General features: G+C 38.2%; 1 protein-coding gene across 2 annotated transcripts in view; it reads left to right on the top strand.

Moving 5' to 3' along the window:
* Nucleotides 1-15,759, top strand: part of FGF12 (fibroblast growth factor 12) — a 610,786-nt gene that overhangs the window by 196,775 nt on the left and 398,252 nt on the right. The gene's annotated exons all lie outside the window — the stretch shown is intronic.

The following is a 15,759-nucleotide window of genomic DNA, read 5'->3' on the forward strand; positions in this document are numbered from 1 at the left end:
GAGGGGACTTGTAAACAGGTGGCTGGCGACGCAGGTTATCTTTCATTGTTCTTGTTTTGTCTGGAAAGTAGACATACTGCCATCGTCAGAGAGTACGTTTTGCCCTGGAGATCAAGCAATCTTTGAACTGATGCTGAAACAAAAGAGCCCCAATTAGGTCTGGGTTTAGCCGACTAGGTCCCTCAGGAAAAAGCTCAGGAAGAGGAAGTAAGAAAATCAGACCCTTTTAATGACCTGCGATATTGAAAAAACGATTAAAAATTTTAATGAAAGAAAAAAAAAACCACACCTACAACCAAGTGTGATTCTTTTCTGCCGAAGCCTTGGAAATGAAGTGAGCTGTTTACCACACTTTCAAATGTCCATCTCTCTCTTTTTTATGATATAAGTTCTTTTTAAAGGGGGTTGTCTAGTAGTCTTGCAAATGCTAACCCAAGTTTTGTGTCTTTTGGTTTTCTGTTTACAAAATGGGGGCGGGATGTGAGGAGAGAGAAAAGGTGCTCCTAATTATGTCTAAACACGTGCCTCTGTAAAATAATTTTTGGTCCATTAATTCCAAGTAACTTTAATGTTCAAAAATTTAACGATATTATAATAGGGTTCAGGTTTAAAACTTCATGTGTTATTCTGGGGGATCTGATTCATTTGGTTAAGTACCTATTTTCAGTCTGTACTGGAGCTATGAAGATTATATTTGGAAAGATTAGAATATATATAGGTTTCATTCATCCTTTCTGAAACATTGACTTGCTGCTTCCTCACCACTGTAAATGAAAAATAAAACTTTTTAAAAGAATTAATTAGATACTTTATATGTGAAGTATGAGAACATACACTTTTGAAATGAAATCAGCAGTGAGATCTCATATCGACTTTTATTCAGTTCAGAAGATGATTTAGACATTATCTTTTGCCACCATATTTATAAGTGCTGAAAAATATCAAATCACTGTATTCTAAATGAACATGCTTGATGTTGAAGTTTTATGTTTTGAATACATATTTCAGGAAGCCAACAGAGATGTATGTTAATATTACTTCAGTTTTCCTTATCTACATGAAGTGAAACATGAACAGACTATAACTTGGGTATTTATTTCCTAGATGTGAAAAATTTTAAGGTATATATGGTGTATGATAAAGACTTCTTATAAAAATAGATAAAATGTTCATTTACATACAGAATCGGTCTTTCGAAGGGTAACAGATCCAAACAGAGGTGATATATGTGTCATGGAGAAGCATAGGTTGTTGCAAAATCATGAGACTTAGAGTCAGAAGACTCAGTTATAAAGCAGTTTCAATAAAATTACTGACGATTTTTCAAAGTCAGTATTTTCATCTGAAAAAAGTAGTAATAATGATAGCTCTAGCCTGCTTCCTATTTCTTACTGAATCCTAGATTTAACATGTGAACGTATGAAAACTGTTGCACTTTATATATGCGTTGTGATTTAGTGGGGTGTTTGGTTATTTAGGGAACTGTCACTCTAGAGGAATTTTTGTAGAAGGGTATAGTCACAAGTAAAGACGAAGGTCCCTTTTATACCCTTTCCCCAGAAGGAGGTAATGTGTAGAATTGCTAAGTGATTGTTTCTGGACACTCTATTGCTTTTGTTTGAATTGTGGCTTTTATTAATTTATAATCTTGGATAACTTACATGACCTTGCAGAAATGTAAATTACTTTGATAATAGTACTTACCTCATAGGTTGGGGTAAAGATTAAATGAATTAATAACAGCTAAAGATCTATTGGGGCTTCCCTGGTGGTTCAGATGGTAAAGAATCTGCCTGGAATGCAGGAGACCAGGGTTTGATCCCTGGGTTGGGAAGATCCCCTGGAGAAGGGAACAGCTACCTACTCCAGTGTTCTGACCTGGAGAATCCTGTGGACAGAGAAGCCTGGCGGCCTGCAGTTCATGGGGTCACAAAGAGTGGAAAATGACTGAGTGACTAACAATTTCACACTTTCAAAGATTTATTGTTCTTACTGTATGCCAGGCATTGTGCTAAGAACTTTGAGTCTACCATGTATAACATGCTCAGTATATTTTAGATATTATTATTGTGTTCCATTTTAAAGTGATTTCTTTCATGTGACTCTTACTGTTAGTATGAGCAATTCTACATGATATGTTATGCCCAGTTTGTGAATGCAAAATGAAGTAAAGATATCAGATGCATTTTCATGGAGCAAATTTATATAAATAGAGCTGGAGTGCACAATTTTAATTTTTTAAATTTACCAGAAGAGAAATACAGTAATATTTTGAGCCATGTTAACATGGAGTAAAAGGTTTTATGCAAGCTACTTCTGCCTCATCATTTTACAGTTGAGGGATTAAGGGCCACAGTAAAAAAGTAACATAATTTGTTATAAGAGTTTAAAAGATTCTCCTGATAGATTGTTGAACTTTTGAAATTATAAATATTTTAATATTCTATTTAGGTTTTATTTGATAAGTAGTATTAAGAAAATACAAAATAATTATCACTAATTCTTGAGCTTAGTATAATATTTTATTACTCTCATCTTTCTTCTACAATATCAGATATTATTACATTGTCTAATTTATCCATTATATTAGTTTATAAATCCTTTGTACTTCTGTAGAATGGAGATAGAATAAAATGTCAAATAGAAGACAATCTTGGACAAGATTAAATAGATTGTTTAAGGCTATTTCCAGTCAGTTATGATTCTTTTTTTCCATTTCTCAAAATAAAAATTGTTTTTGTTTTCATGGGAGCCTATATGTTAAAAGACAGGTCATACATTTAAAATTTTTAAACAATTCTGCTCAGAGTATATGGCATTTTTATTAACCTGGTAAAATACTATATTTTCAGCTTAAAGGGTGAGTAAAGCAGATTCACTTTTCTCTAGAGTTGGGACTTTTACAAAGAAATGGAAGCTCAGAGATTAAAACAAGAGCTTTAATGCCTACTCCTGTTTCTCTCAAGATCTACTTGAGAGGAAAGCAGAAGACTTCTATCAAAGCGGGGTGTTAAGGTTACAGCTTTATCATCACTTCACCAGGAAAGACCATTCTGATACCTCAGGAGACCCTGAGAAAGCTCCAGTGGGCATCAGCCTGACAGGGGATAGCAGCACTTTGGCACTTGGTCCCTGTGGTGGTAGTAGTAACGTGTGTGCGTGTGGGTGTGCATGCACACACACCTAGCCAGGGGAAGCAATGTGCTTGTCTTATTACCCCGAGCAATTCCGGAAAGTCAAATCTTAGTCTTTTCTCTTTCTGTGTATAGTCATCACTCCTCTGTGATAATTGGTCAATTAGCGCTACTCAGCCGGATAGCATAGAGGATTATCAAATGTCTAGAGACTGAACTGTCCACCCACATCAAGTGGCCTTGATGGGGGATTGAAATACTAGGCAAAAATACGTATCCATCCTAATAAAAACACACAGCCAAAACCCAGGCAGACCCTTCCTTTCAAGTATAGTGCTGACATCTAAATTGAGACTGCTCATTTAGAGTCAGGTTGCATCAGGGAGTATGTATGTAAGGGGTACAGACTTTAGCTCCTGCACAGGACAGTCAGCTGATCCAAGAGAGAATGTTCCATGGCAAAGTGGCTGTTGCTTTTGGTTCACTTCCCAGGAAGGGATCTCCTACAAAGATGGCATTATGCAGCTGTTTTCAGCTCCACTCTACCTTTGCTTTCTGTTGTTCAGTCACTTAGCCATGTCTGACTCTTTGCTACCCCATGGACTTCAGCATGCCAGCCTTCCCTGTCTTTCACCATATCCTGAAGTCTGCTCAAATGCATGTCCATTGAGTTGGTGATGCCATCCAACCATCTCATCCTCTGTTGCCCGCTTCTCCTCCTGCCCTCAATATTTCCCAGAATCAAGGTCTTTTCCAGTGAGTCAGCTCTTCCCATCAGATAGCCAAAGTATTAGAGCTTCAGCTTCAGCATCAGTCCTTCCATTGAATATTCAGGGTTGATTTCCTTCAGGATTGACTCGTTTGATCTCTTGTTGTCCATGGGGCTCTCAAGAGTCTTCTCCATCATCACAGTTTGAATGTATCAGTTCTTTGGCACTCAGCCTGCTTTATGGTCCAGCTCTCACACTGACTCTCATATGACTATTGGAAAAGCCATAGCTTTGACTACAGGTACCTTTGTCATAGAATCTTTATTTGAGCAGGTTTTTATGTTGTAAGTCTAAAATTCTTCACTGTTTCAATACTGCTCCAATGGGTAAAATGAATGTGAAACATAAAATATACAAAATGATCATTGTTTTTTATGGCTTTCATTTTCAAAGGGATTTTTATTTTTACATGACATCTTCAGTGTTAAATTCAAAAACTTAGTGCTTATTCTTAGTTCATTTGTCTTGCAGTACTTTAAAAAAGCAATTTGCTAAGTGCCTATGTAGTCGGCATTACCACTGTCTACCCAGTATTTTGGATTCTTCTCTTGGGCACGTTGCAGGACGCATGGCGTTATCACCTTTCCCTGAACTTAGGTGTGGTCATATGACTTGTATTAGCTAGGGAAACATGCGCAGAAGTGACACACCTCACTTCCATGTGGAAGCTTTAATAACCAGAGCACAATTCTCTCTACTTCTGGCCTTCTGATGATGTTTAACTTAGATTTTTAAGGTCATTTGTTATCTGGTCTATCCTGATGGATAGTAAGGCAGTAGAGTTTAACATAATAAAATTTAATGGAGGATTATTGGGCTCAGTTTAAGATTCTTTCTAGTCAATCACTTTAACTTCTTTATGATACCATCTGTAGTATATAATAAATCGATGTATTGGTTTCCTTTCATAATCTTTGAATAATTAGTTTAGCGTACCAAAGTATGGGGTTTTGTCATCAACTAGTAAGTTAGTGTGGAGAAGGCAATGGCAACCCACTCCAGTACTCTAGCCTGGAGAATCCCAGGGATAGCAGAGCCTGGTGGGCTGCCGTCTATGGGGTCACACAGAATCGGACACTACCAAAGTGACTTAGCAGCAGCAGCAGCAGTAAGTTAGTGGTTGTTCTGAGACTAGTGAGTATGTTGCTTCTTAAATGATACTCATCTTCCCTCCCCAAAATGCAGTGAAGCTCCGCTGATATTTGAGATTATTCTTTCAAAGTGGTACTTTATTTGCAAGGTGCTTAAGGACTCTGGTGCTCCTTTGTACTTACTCTGCTTTATGGAAACTGTAATACCTATTAATGCCCCTGAGTTCCTGGAAATGAACTAGCTGCATTACTTGAAAAACAGTGCTAACATGGCAGCTCTCATCTCTGCTGCAGTTTTTCCAGACAAAGGAAAATGCAAATAAAATTATGTTTCTCTCAGCTTATAAACTAAGAGCTGTGTGCATGTGGAGAAAACCAGGGCAGTACTTTATGGTGAAGGAATTGGGCTGAATGCTCCATCTGGGTCATGGAGCAGCAGTCCATTTGCCTGCCTCTTGGGTTAAGTAAAGCAAAAGAGTGGAGTGAAGTCAGACTTGGAAGCCTAGGATGTATGTGTCATGCCAAATAGCCCTCCACAGCTGGCACCCCTCCCTTCTTCCTGTCTTTATCCATCTTAGGAATGAAAGTTAAAGAAACATGTCTCTGACTTCAGGGGTTGCCATTTTTTTTAATTTAGCAAATATTCTTTGAATACCAGTTGCTGCTAGGCTCTGTGGTAGGCACAGGAAACCCAGCAGAGAGAGAGAGAAGGACAAGCAAGAACTGCCGTATTAGGCAGTATATGATACATGCCCAAAGTGGAGTGCCTGGGAGCATCAGTTTATGATAGTTTAACAGTCTCTTACCTGATCCCAAGGAAGGAATAATTAATTCTTCCTGGGTTTTGTGTTTATCTCCCAGAGCTTGTTAAAGCATTTAAGAGTTCAAAAGGTATTGCTGGATGGTACAGATAGAGGCTCTAATGGAGAAGAATAGTATCTCTGTTTATTTTATTGGAAGAGTGTGTTTGAATAAAAATAAGAAGCAGACATGAAAAAGCATTTTTTTTTACAAAGAATTAGCCTACAACTCAATTCAAGCCTACTCATAACTGCTCATATTCAGATGTCCTGCCTAGTTATGTGTGTTATGCCTCTTCTTTGTCCCTCCCTCAACCCAGGTCCATTTATTCACACCCAGATGTAACACATCAGTTTGTAAGAAAGGTGCAAAGTTTATTCTCTGGTATCAGGGTTAGAAAGAGACATGCTGGGAATACTTATAGGCCTGTTCTCTTAATTTCCCTGGAATATCTTGAAACAATGAAGCTTTCCTTTGTACAGTTCAGTCTATGAAATTGCTACCTTTACACTGTTATTTTAATTGTACAACGTTATGAATGTCATGTCCGAATATTATTTCTAATTCCATTAAGTGTTGCAGGGTATTTATATTTCCTAGGGTGAATATCAGAAAGATACTGTGAATCTGCGAAGACAAGTCTCTCTTGCTGAAATGATCTTTCTTGTTTATACATAAGCTTCTAGTACCATCCTACCCCCTCTCATTACTGTTTATAGAAACGATAGCATTGCAGTTGGTGTCACTGATTGCCCACGTTGCTGCTTCAATGAAGCCAGCTGGGATTCGATTGCATGGTCTTTAAATAAAACTTAGTGGCACAAAATGAATCTCTTTTTTGAGGGGAGAGGGGTAGTTGCTAGCTGGATCATTCTCTAAAGCACTAATTATTTGCTTAACTTGGAGGAACTTGAGAATCAGTGAATCGCTGTGTTGGCTCAGTATCTGACCTTGGCACTGAGGAACATGTGGGTAGACAACATTGATAAAGTCTTTATAAAGCCATTCTCAAAATGAGAGTGATGAACCACTTATCCCCTGCCCATCTTAGCACTCTGTAAGTAACTCATACTGGAGGTAGTGAATGGGCCTTTGATTCCAGCTATCCAAAGTCTGGAGCCAGGTTAATAACTGGGAATTCCAGGCAGTAATGTTTTGTGCCAACCTGGTGCAAGGGGATGGCCTGGAAATTGTGAAAAACAATGTGAAAGGTTGGTGGTATAGTTTCTTAAACTGCTATGGTATGAAAAATGAATATCAATCACTAGTTTTGGCCTTTGGCTTCCAGACACCAATACAGTTTAGGCAGAATGGCATTTTTCTTTATAGTTATATAATATAGATTAGAGAACTAAGCTTTATCCAGGTGAAGATTTCTATGTCTATGTAAATTTATTTTCTCCTGAAAAAATTTGAATTTATAAATGTATCTCTATTTAAGATATCTGTGCACTTATGCAAGTGTGTGTGTGTGTGTGTGTGTGCATTCAAAATTGTTAATGGCAGTTACCTTTAGGGAGTTCGATGGCAGAGACTTGCTTTTTGCTTTACATATTTCTATATTATTTGAATTTTAATGGAAATATGTTCCTTTTATAATTAAAAACTATATAGTGATACATGTTTTAGATTATGCAGTTTTATTCTCATAGCAGGAAACTGAAAATGTAGTCTCTGTAGAATAAGAAAATCACTTATACAACCATAACCTTTATATAACCCCTTCCCTTCTTGGTGTGTGAGTTTTAAAAACACAAGTTATCACACACAAGTTATATGCCTTGTTTGTTTCTTTTTGCATGAACTTAAACAGTTATTCTAAATATGGAAAGAAATACTCATATCTAAATATTTGGAAAATATTGTTTTCTAAGAGGAATTATAAGAAGCTGTTAATAGCAAGTAGTGAAGCAGTTAATAGTAGGAGAGAGATACTTTTGGGACGGTGGGAAAGGAGAATTCTTTTGAACTTTGTGCATTTCTGCATTGTTTCTAATCATGTGTGTGTGTGAGTCGCTCAGTTGTGTCTGACTCTTTGTGACCCCATGGACTGTACCTTGCCTGGATCCTCTATCCATGGGATTCTCCAGGCAAGAAAACTGGAATGGGTTGCCATTTCCTTCCCCACATCTCCTGTGTCTCCTGCATTGGCAGGCAGATTCTTTGCTACTGCACCACCTGGTTCCCAACATTTACCTGTAAAGTCAGGTCTGGGTCCTGAGCTACTTGTGCCTACCTGGCAGCTCAGAATGTGTCTAGCCTCTGAGCAGGTAGATCCCACAACAGGCTAAGCTTCACTGGCCCCGTTTTTTTCTCTTAGCAATCAGATAAGTTTTTCCTCTTCCTTGGAATGGAGTGAGAAGGGTAGATGGAAGGGCATAGACTCTCTTCCCATTTGTTGGAGAAGGCCAAAAAACCTGTTGTGGACCAAAAGTGAATGTGAAAAGTGGGAGCAAAAATTTACTCTCATAGCATGTAACTTTCAAAGACAGAACTATTTTTAAGGTGTTGATATGTCCCTATATCCTTAAGTAACTTACACTTTTAACAGCCATATAATATTTTCCTGGCTCTGTGTGATAGTTCCCTGTGTCTCATATGTCTCAAAATGGTGCTTAATGATAGTTCTGAATTTATAGGGTTGGTCTAAAGATTTTAAATGCATTAGTATCTGTAAGGTTCTTAGCCTGTGAAATCCTGGGTACTAGGCATTTAGTATTTCCTGTTCTTCTTTGTCTTTCCTTTTGTCCCTCTCCTGGTATTATAAAATACCAAATGCATGCTGTTGGTCTGTGATTTATCCTGTCTTAGTCTTTCTCTGAATTTAAGGTAAAAAAAATGTGTGCCATACTCAATCTTAGAATATATCTAAGATTTTGATCTGTACGTATAATTTTCTTTATTGTTCAAGATAGGCCTTTATTCTGGTAAAAAGCAATAGGAATCTGTATCTAGCCAATTTCACTTGCAAAGATTCCAGTTTGTTTTCTTAAAACTAATGAATATCGTAATATGAACAGCATTAAGGAAAATTCTGGGTTTTATTTCATCCATAGAAACAAATGTAAAGTGATATTCCAGAGTAATTTGGCTATAACAGGTAATTTGGATGATATTCTTTAAGCAACTTTTGATAACTGAATTTTTAGAATTAAACATAGTAACACTTATTCTTAATAGTTTATGTTGCTCAAGTTTTAACTCTATTGTGTTGGTAGATTATTTAGAAGATCAAATGGGAAGCAGCTGAAAGTCACATTATGTTTTAATACTGTAGAATCAGTGTAACTGAAAAAAATTCCTGACCTCCTCAGCAGTAAGTAAATTCATTTTAATTTATTTTCAAGTCCTGGAAGCTAGGTTCTTTCAGTGGATTGCTGTTTTTTTTTTTTTAAATTATTATTATTCCTTTGTTGTATTTCTCTCACCAGGTAGTTTCTTGGAAATATTGAGGAATATTTCCATGTTCCACAAACATGTCCTGGTATTCATTTGATATCTGTCAATATTCTTTACTCTGAACCACTGAGATGCAGGAGCTTTGTTACTCTTCTCTTCAAATTTTAAAGAAAACCAGACTGTGGGGCTTCAGAATAATTTACTGAATTCTTGAGGAAAGCAGAGGTGTATAGCACTGCCAAGAATGGAAATCTATAGGCTTACATTGACTATCACCGCTCGAAAAGTCCATAGGCTGTGTCCTTCTTTGCGAGAGCTGTCTGGTCATCTCTGTTTAGCTCCTGCCCTATCTCTCAGTTCAGTTCAGTCGCTCAGTGATGTCTGACTCTTCGCAACCCCATGGGCTGCAGTACTCCAGGCTTCCCTGTCTATGACCAGCTTCTGGAGCTTGCTGAAACTCACGTCCATTAAGTTGGTGGTGCCATCTAATCCTCTGCATAATGGATATTCTTTGTTTTCCCCAGGACTAGGAACTACTCCTTCAGGTTTCAGAGAGAGAATAAGGGTATTCAATTCAGTCCTCTTCCAAGGCTCATTGGTTTTTTATTGCAGGGTGGCTGAGAGTGAAGCATGTGTGTCCTTTAGGAGAAACACTCCTAACGTAAGACATACTCTGGCAACTCCTGGTCTAGAGGAGCAATCATGGTACTTACCAGCACATTTCCAAATGTTTGGGTTATTCCATTTTAAATAATACCAGATGAGGAGTAACAGATATCAGTCTAGGTAGCATACCTTTCCACCATGTATCTTTCAAAGTAGATTGCAGAGTGCATCGGTCCTGCAGGATCTTGCCTCACAAATGCTTTATACAAATAAGACAGATCTTCTAAGAATGAACAATGGTTTTCAAATTGCACAGGAAATTTGCACAGTAAATGCAGGGGAGGATTCTTTAACTCTGCATGAACTTGGTTCTGTTCAAAATATATCCTATTTAAATTACTGAAGAAATATATCTCAGATAGAAGCATCTGCTTCAATGGTTGAAGCAATTTTATAGTGACAGAGACTAGGAAGTTGACATATTTGTATGGTTGGAAAGGCTTGACAAGGTAGTCTGTCTGAAAACAAAGGAATTTCTATGACAAGGGGAAATTCTGATTTTTATCTAAGGGACTACAAATCACTAACATCCCCCTAAAGTGCTATCTATCCAGTTACAAGAATTTTAAGCTTCAGCCTCATTTACCACCCTATTGCTCAAACAGTTGAATATTTTGTAGTGTTTAAATCAAATATATTATGGAACATGTCTTCATTTCCATGTTTATTCATCCAGCATTTAATGAGACCCAACCATGTGCCAGTCAATGGCTACATGAACCCTGTTCTAAAATAACTCATTCTTACTAAGGGAGATAATAGCTGTGCAAAAATTATCCTAATTAAGGTACCAGTGATGTCTAGTGTCTAGCTATAGTGTGTCATTCTTAGTTAGCCTTGTCCTTATTCTAGAAGAGACTGCCAAGTATGTCGTAGAGACAAACTCTCCTCCGTATTTTTTTAGGTTGTGTTCTCTGATAATTACTGTTTGATGCTGTGCTTGTTTACATGTGCTCAGTTGAAGTTCTAATAGATTGTTAATTTATTTTCATCAAATTGGAAATATACTCACTGTAGATTACATTAGGCTCTAGCCCTGCATGGATCATCATTATGATTTTGTTTTCCAAGATGCAATACTCTGGATTCTGTTATCTCAACCAAAATTGGAATTGGGAGGGCACAAGAAGAAAGAGGAGGTGAAATATGTGTAGTTTGTTTTTAAGGTTGAAATACAGAAATGGCCAGAGGATTAATATAATAAACACTAATATACCTGAGACTCAGCATGAGCAAATTATTAGCATTATGCCTTATGCATTTCAGATTCTCTTGAAGTCAACCACTACCGATAAAATTAAAATCATTTAGAACTACCCCCAGCACTATTCTAGCATCCTTTCTTCCTCAGGGGTAACAACTATAATGATTTTGGTGTGTGTCCCAGGTGCATGCGTGCCTGTGTGTGTGCATGAAGTCGGTTCAGTCGTGTCCAACTCTTGCAACGCCATGGGCTGTAGTCCACCAGACTGCCCTGTCCATGGGATTCTTTAGGCCAGAATACTAGAATGGGTTGCCATGCCCTGCTCCAGGGGATTTTCCCAACCCAGGAATTGAACCTACATCTCTCCCATCTCCTGCATTGGCAGGCGGGTTCTTTACCACTAGCGCCACCTGGGAAGCCCAATTTAAAAGGTATCATGTATGATATTGTTTTGAGTATTTCTGAAGTTTATAGATGTGGGCTTGAACTGTACTTGTCTCTCTATGTCTTATTTTTTCACTCAATTATGTGTTTTTGAAATTCATCCCTGTTAACCCAAATGTATCAAGTTCAGAAACTTGAAGCCATGAGTGAGGGAATCTGTGTTTGTGGCTGAAAGCATTGACTATGGAGCTAGTTTGCCTGAGTTTGATGTGACTCTGAGACTTACTAGTTATGTGACCTTGGACAAATTTCTTAACCCCTCAGGGCCTCACTTTTCTCATTTATAAAATGGTAATAACAGAAGTAGCACCTACCTTAAAGGGATGTGGTGTGGAGCAATATGAGTTAATATATATGAATCTCTTAGAATACTTTCTGACACTTATTATGCACAACAGAACGTTTATTGACTCATAGTGGGAGGAGCAATCTTGCTTAACTAATATTCCTTGATTTGTTTTACATATAGCACCAAGCTAACTAGGAAAAAAAAAAAACACCTCTCTTTGTCTAGTCTTGGATTGCTGTCAGAGGTGACTGGGTGTTGAGAAAGAGCGGTCCCTCAGCTGGAGAGGTCAGTGATTCACTAAGACACAGTCATCTTGGGGAGTGTGAGACTGACATGTACACAATGCTGTATTTAAAATGGGTAAACAACAAGGACCAACTGTATAGCACAGGGAACTCTGCTCAATATAATGTAAAAACCTAACTGGGAAACTGATTTGAAAAAGAATAGATACATGTATAGATATAACTGATTCACTTTGCTGAACACCTGAAACTAACACAACATTGTTAATCAACTATACTCCAATATAAAATAAAAAGATTAAAAAAAGGAATCCTCTTTTGACTGAGGCTGTTGCACAGTGGACAAAGAAATTTGCAGGATCAAAGAATTTGCAGGATCTGCCTTAGTATTTAGGGGTTTGGTTTGATTGTATCAGTGGGGCTACCGAAACACCTGAGAATGGTCTAATGTCTAACTGTTTCCCTTTCTGTGTGACACCATCCCTGACCCTCTCTTGGGAATTGCGAGTAGGAGTTCTTTGTCATCTTACCTCTTGAACTGAGAGGAAGTAATTCTTGATTGAGCTGGAACTGCACTGAGTGCTTGAGGCTGAAGCAAACCCCTCTAGATATTCAAGAGGAAAAACAAATGAAAAACAGGTGGGGGCTGAGACTGTCCCATGATTTCAGATCTCTGTCAGCTCTACTTTGCAAGCCACCTGGGCCTCCTTAGCAGGTCCCATAGAGCTGAAAATAGCCAGATTCCTCAAAAGACAGAAGTATGTTTCTAATGCAGATATTAAGACTGAGTAAGGCTTTGTACTGATTGATCTCTTGACCTCCTAAGGTTTTTTGACGTGACCAGGTTTCAGTGATTCTAGTGAACCTTGCTGTCATCCTCACAACATGGATGTTAGGAGCCAAATGTAATGCCTGTGTTGTCATCTTCTCATGAGGAGGGACCAATTATCTTATTATGCATAGAGCATAAGTAACTCAAAATGTAGAATCATAATATTTAGGTCCTAGCAACAATTTTCAGAATTGAAGATACACTTTCATTTGACAATTGAAGAAACAGTTCCAGCAAACTCGAGACAAGTATCCAAAGCCCCATATCTGCGTGAATTGGCTGGATCTTTGAATCGGGATCTTTGAATTAGCTGGACCTTTGAATTGTGGCTCAGAGATAAAGAATCCTCCTGCAATCCTCCTGCAATGCAGGAGACTTGGGTTTGATCCTTTGGTTGCGAAGATCCCCTGGAGAAGGGAATGGCAACACACTCTAGTATTCTTGCCTGGAGAATTCCATGGACAGAGGAGCCTGATGGGCTAGTCCATGGGATCACAGAGAGCTGGACACAATTAAGTGACTATCATTTTGAATCCAGGACTTTTAACTCTTAGTATGTGGAAATTTGGACCCTAATTTGAAATCTGTTTCATTCATTCACTTATTTTATGAACTTAATTTCTTAACCTCTGTGTTGTTTCTAACCTCAAAATCCTCATCAATATAAAGTGCATAAAATCATCCTTGTCTCCATCAAAGCATTGTTTGAAATCTAACTGAAATAGTGTGCATGCTAAGTGGCAAAGCTAAAAAGCTAATAGAGATACACCATTTCTAGTTTATTGCATTCAATGCATTTGTGACCCAAGACTATATTGGAAATAAGATAAACCTCTGTTTTGCATTGTCTTGGAGAGAGGCAGTTAATGGCAGAAGCCAGTTTTATCAACATGAAATTTATAGCTTCTTTGGCATAAGAATTGTATCTTCCAATAGCTGTCACAAATGCACATCTGTTGTGCATTTTTCTGGTCTACCTTTTTCCGATACTGCTTGAAAAGGATGCTATTCCCATCAATAATATAGTACCTTTTCAGTCTGCATTGTAAAGTGGGGCAATATGATAGAGGTTAAGGCATTTTATTGATTTAACCTTACTTTAAACTCTTTCACCCATGGCTAGTAACTAGGATGAGGTAATATACTCCAGTATCTAGGCTGACTTCTATTTTGAGGGCTTGCGTCACTTAGTTCTCAGTCAATATCAAATATGCACTATATTAGAATTTAATCCCTGAAATCTACAGGCACTTTTGTCTGTGAGGCAGAGAGAATAAATGAGCTACTTTTAGGTGAAATAATCACATTATTAACAGCAGCTTCTAATAAAAATAACTTAGCACAGACAAGAGGAAATACTAATAGCTATGTGAGCACTAGCAATCAGACATAGTCTTGGCATAACTGGGTTCTCAGTATGGCTTGGCATTGGACATTTAGAGATAAGTCAACTTCTGCCTGAAGTAATTTGTAGTATGGCAAGGGAGAAAAGATATAAGCAAAAAACGGTAGGTGCTAGACTAAAGGTAGAAACAATTTATCTTGAAAACAGAAAGAGATGAGAGCAGATCCTTCTGCTTGGTGGTGTGTGTATGTATGTGTGTGTGTGTAGTTAGGGAGGCTTATCTGGGAAGGCTTCAGGGAAATATGCTACCAGAGATGCATTTTAAAGAATAAATAGGCATCCACCTTGCATAGAAAATGATGAGGAAGGGCATTTTGGGTAAAGGGGAAAATATGCGCTAAGGCAGAGGGCCAAGAGAGAGCATGTGTTTCAGGCTAAATTTGCTCATTCTTTCCTTCATTCCTTCACTCATTTATCAACGACCTACTCTTTGCCAGGTACTATTCTAATTGCTAGGGATACGGTGGTGCGCAAAACAATCTCTATTTTAAGAGCTGACTTTCTGGTGCAGAAGTAAAACAATAAATAAATAAACAACTAACATGCGTATAATATAGTGTCAGGTGGTGGTAAGTGCCATAAAGAGAAATATACCCATTAAGGGACTAGAGAGAGAAAGGAAGATCTCTTTAGATACAGCAGTCTTCTCTAAGGAAACTGCTCTTAGGTAGAGACCGAAGGAAGTGAGAGATCAAGCTTGCAATTACTCACGGAGAACTGGCACTAGCTGGGAAGAGCAGCAAGTGCAAAGATCCTGAGCTGGGAATGCATGCAAGCGTGCCGAGTGCTCAGTGCCAAGTTGTGTCCAACTCTTTGCGACCCCATGGACTGTAGCCCGCATGCCTCCTATGTTTATGGGATTATCCTGGCAAGTATACTGGGTTGCCGTTTCCTTCTCCAGGGGATCTTACTGACTCAGCGATTGAACGTGCGTCTCCTGCCTTGGCAGGTGGGTCCTTTACTACTGTAAAGAGCCACCTGGGAAGCCCTGAAGTAGAAAAAGCCTTGACTTATTCAAAGATGAGGTAGAAGGGCAACGTGTCAAGAGCAAGATGAGGGAAAATGGTAGGAAAGGATATTACTTATGTATTGTAGGCTGTGGCAAGTATTTTGGAATTTATTTTGAGGGTTATGCAAAGTCATAGAAGGGTTTTGAACAGGAGGGTGAAAAGCCATTTATACTGAAATGGATCACTCTGGCTGCAGTATGATAGTAGACTGCATCATGGAGACTGTTTAGGAGGCTATTCCAGTATTTCTGGTGAGAGGCTTGGAATAGAGTCAAAATGTGTTAGGCGGTGAGACATGGTCTAATTTGGGATATATTTGGAGGTAGAGCTGATAGGATTGCTAATTTAGAGAAAAAAAAAGAGATCAAAAGTGACTCAAGGAATTAGGCCTGAGCATGTAGATGAAGAGGGATGTTCTTTATTGAGTTGGGAAACAAAGAAAGGTAGAGTTGCTTTGGGGAGATAAACT

The sequence above is a fragment of the Ovis canadensis genome, chromosome 1 (assembly GCF_042477335.2).
Source record: "Ovis canadensis isolate MfBH-ARS-UI-01 breed Bighorn chromosome 1, ARS-UI_OviCan_v2, whole genome shotgun sequence".
Classification (NCBI taxonomy): domain Eukaryota; kingdom Metazoa; phylum Chordata; class Mammalia; order Artiodactyla; family Bovidae; genus Ovis; species Ovis canadensis.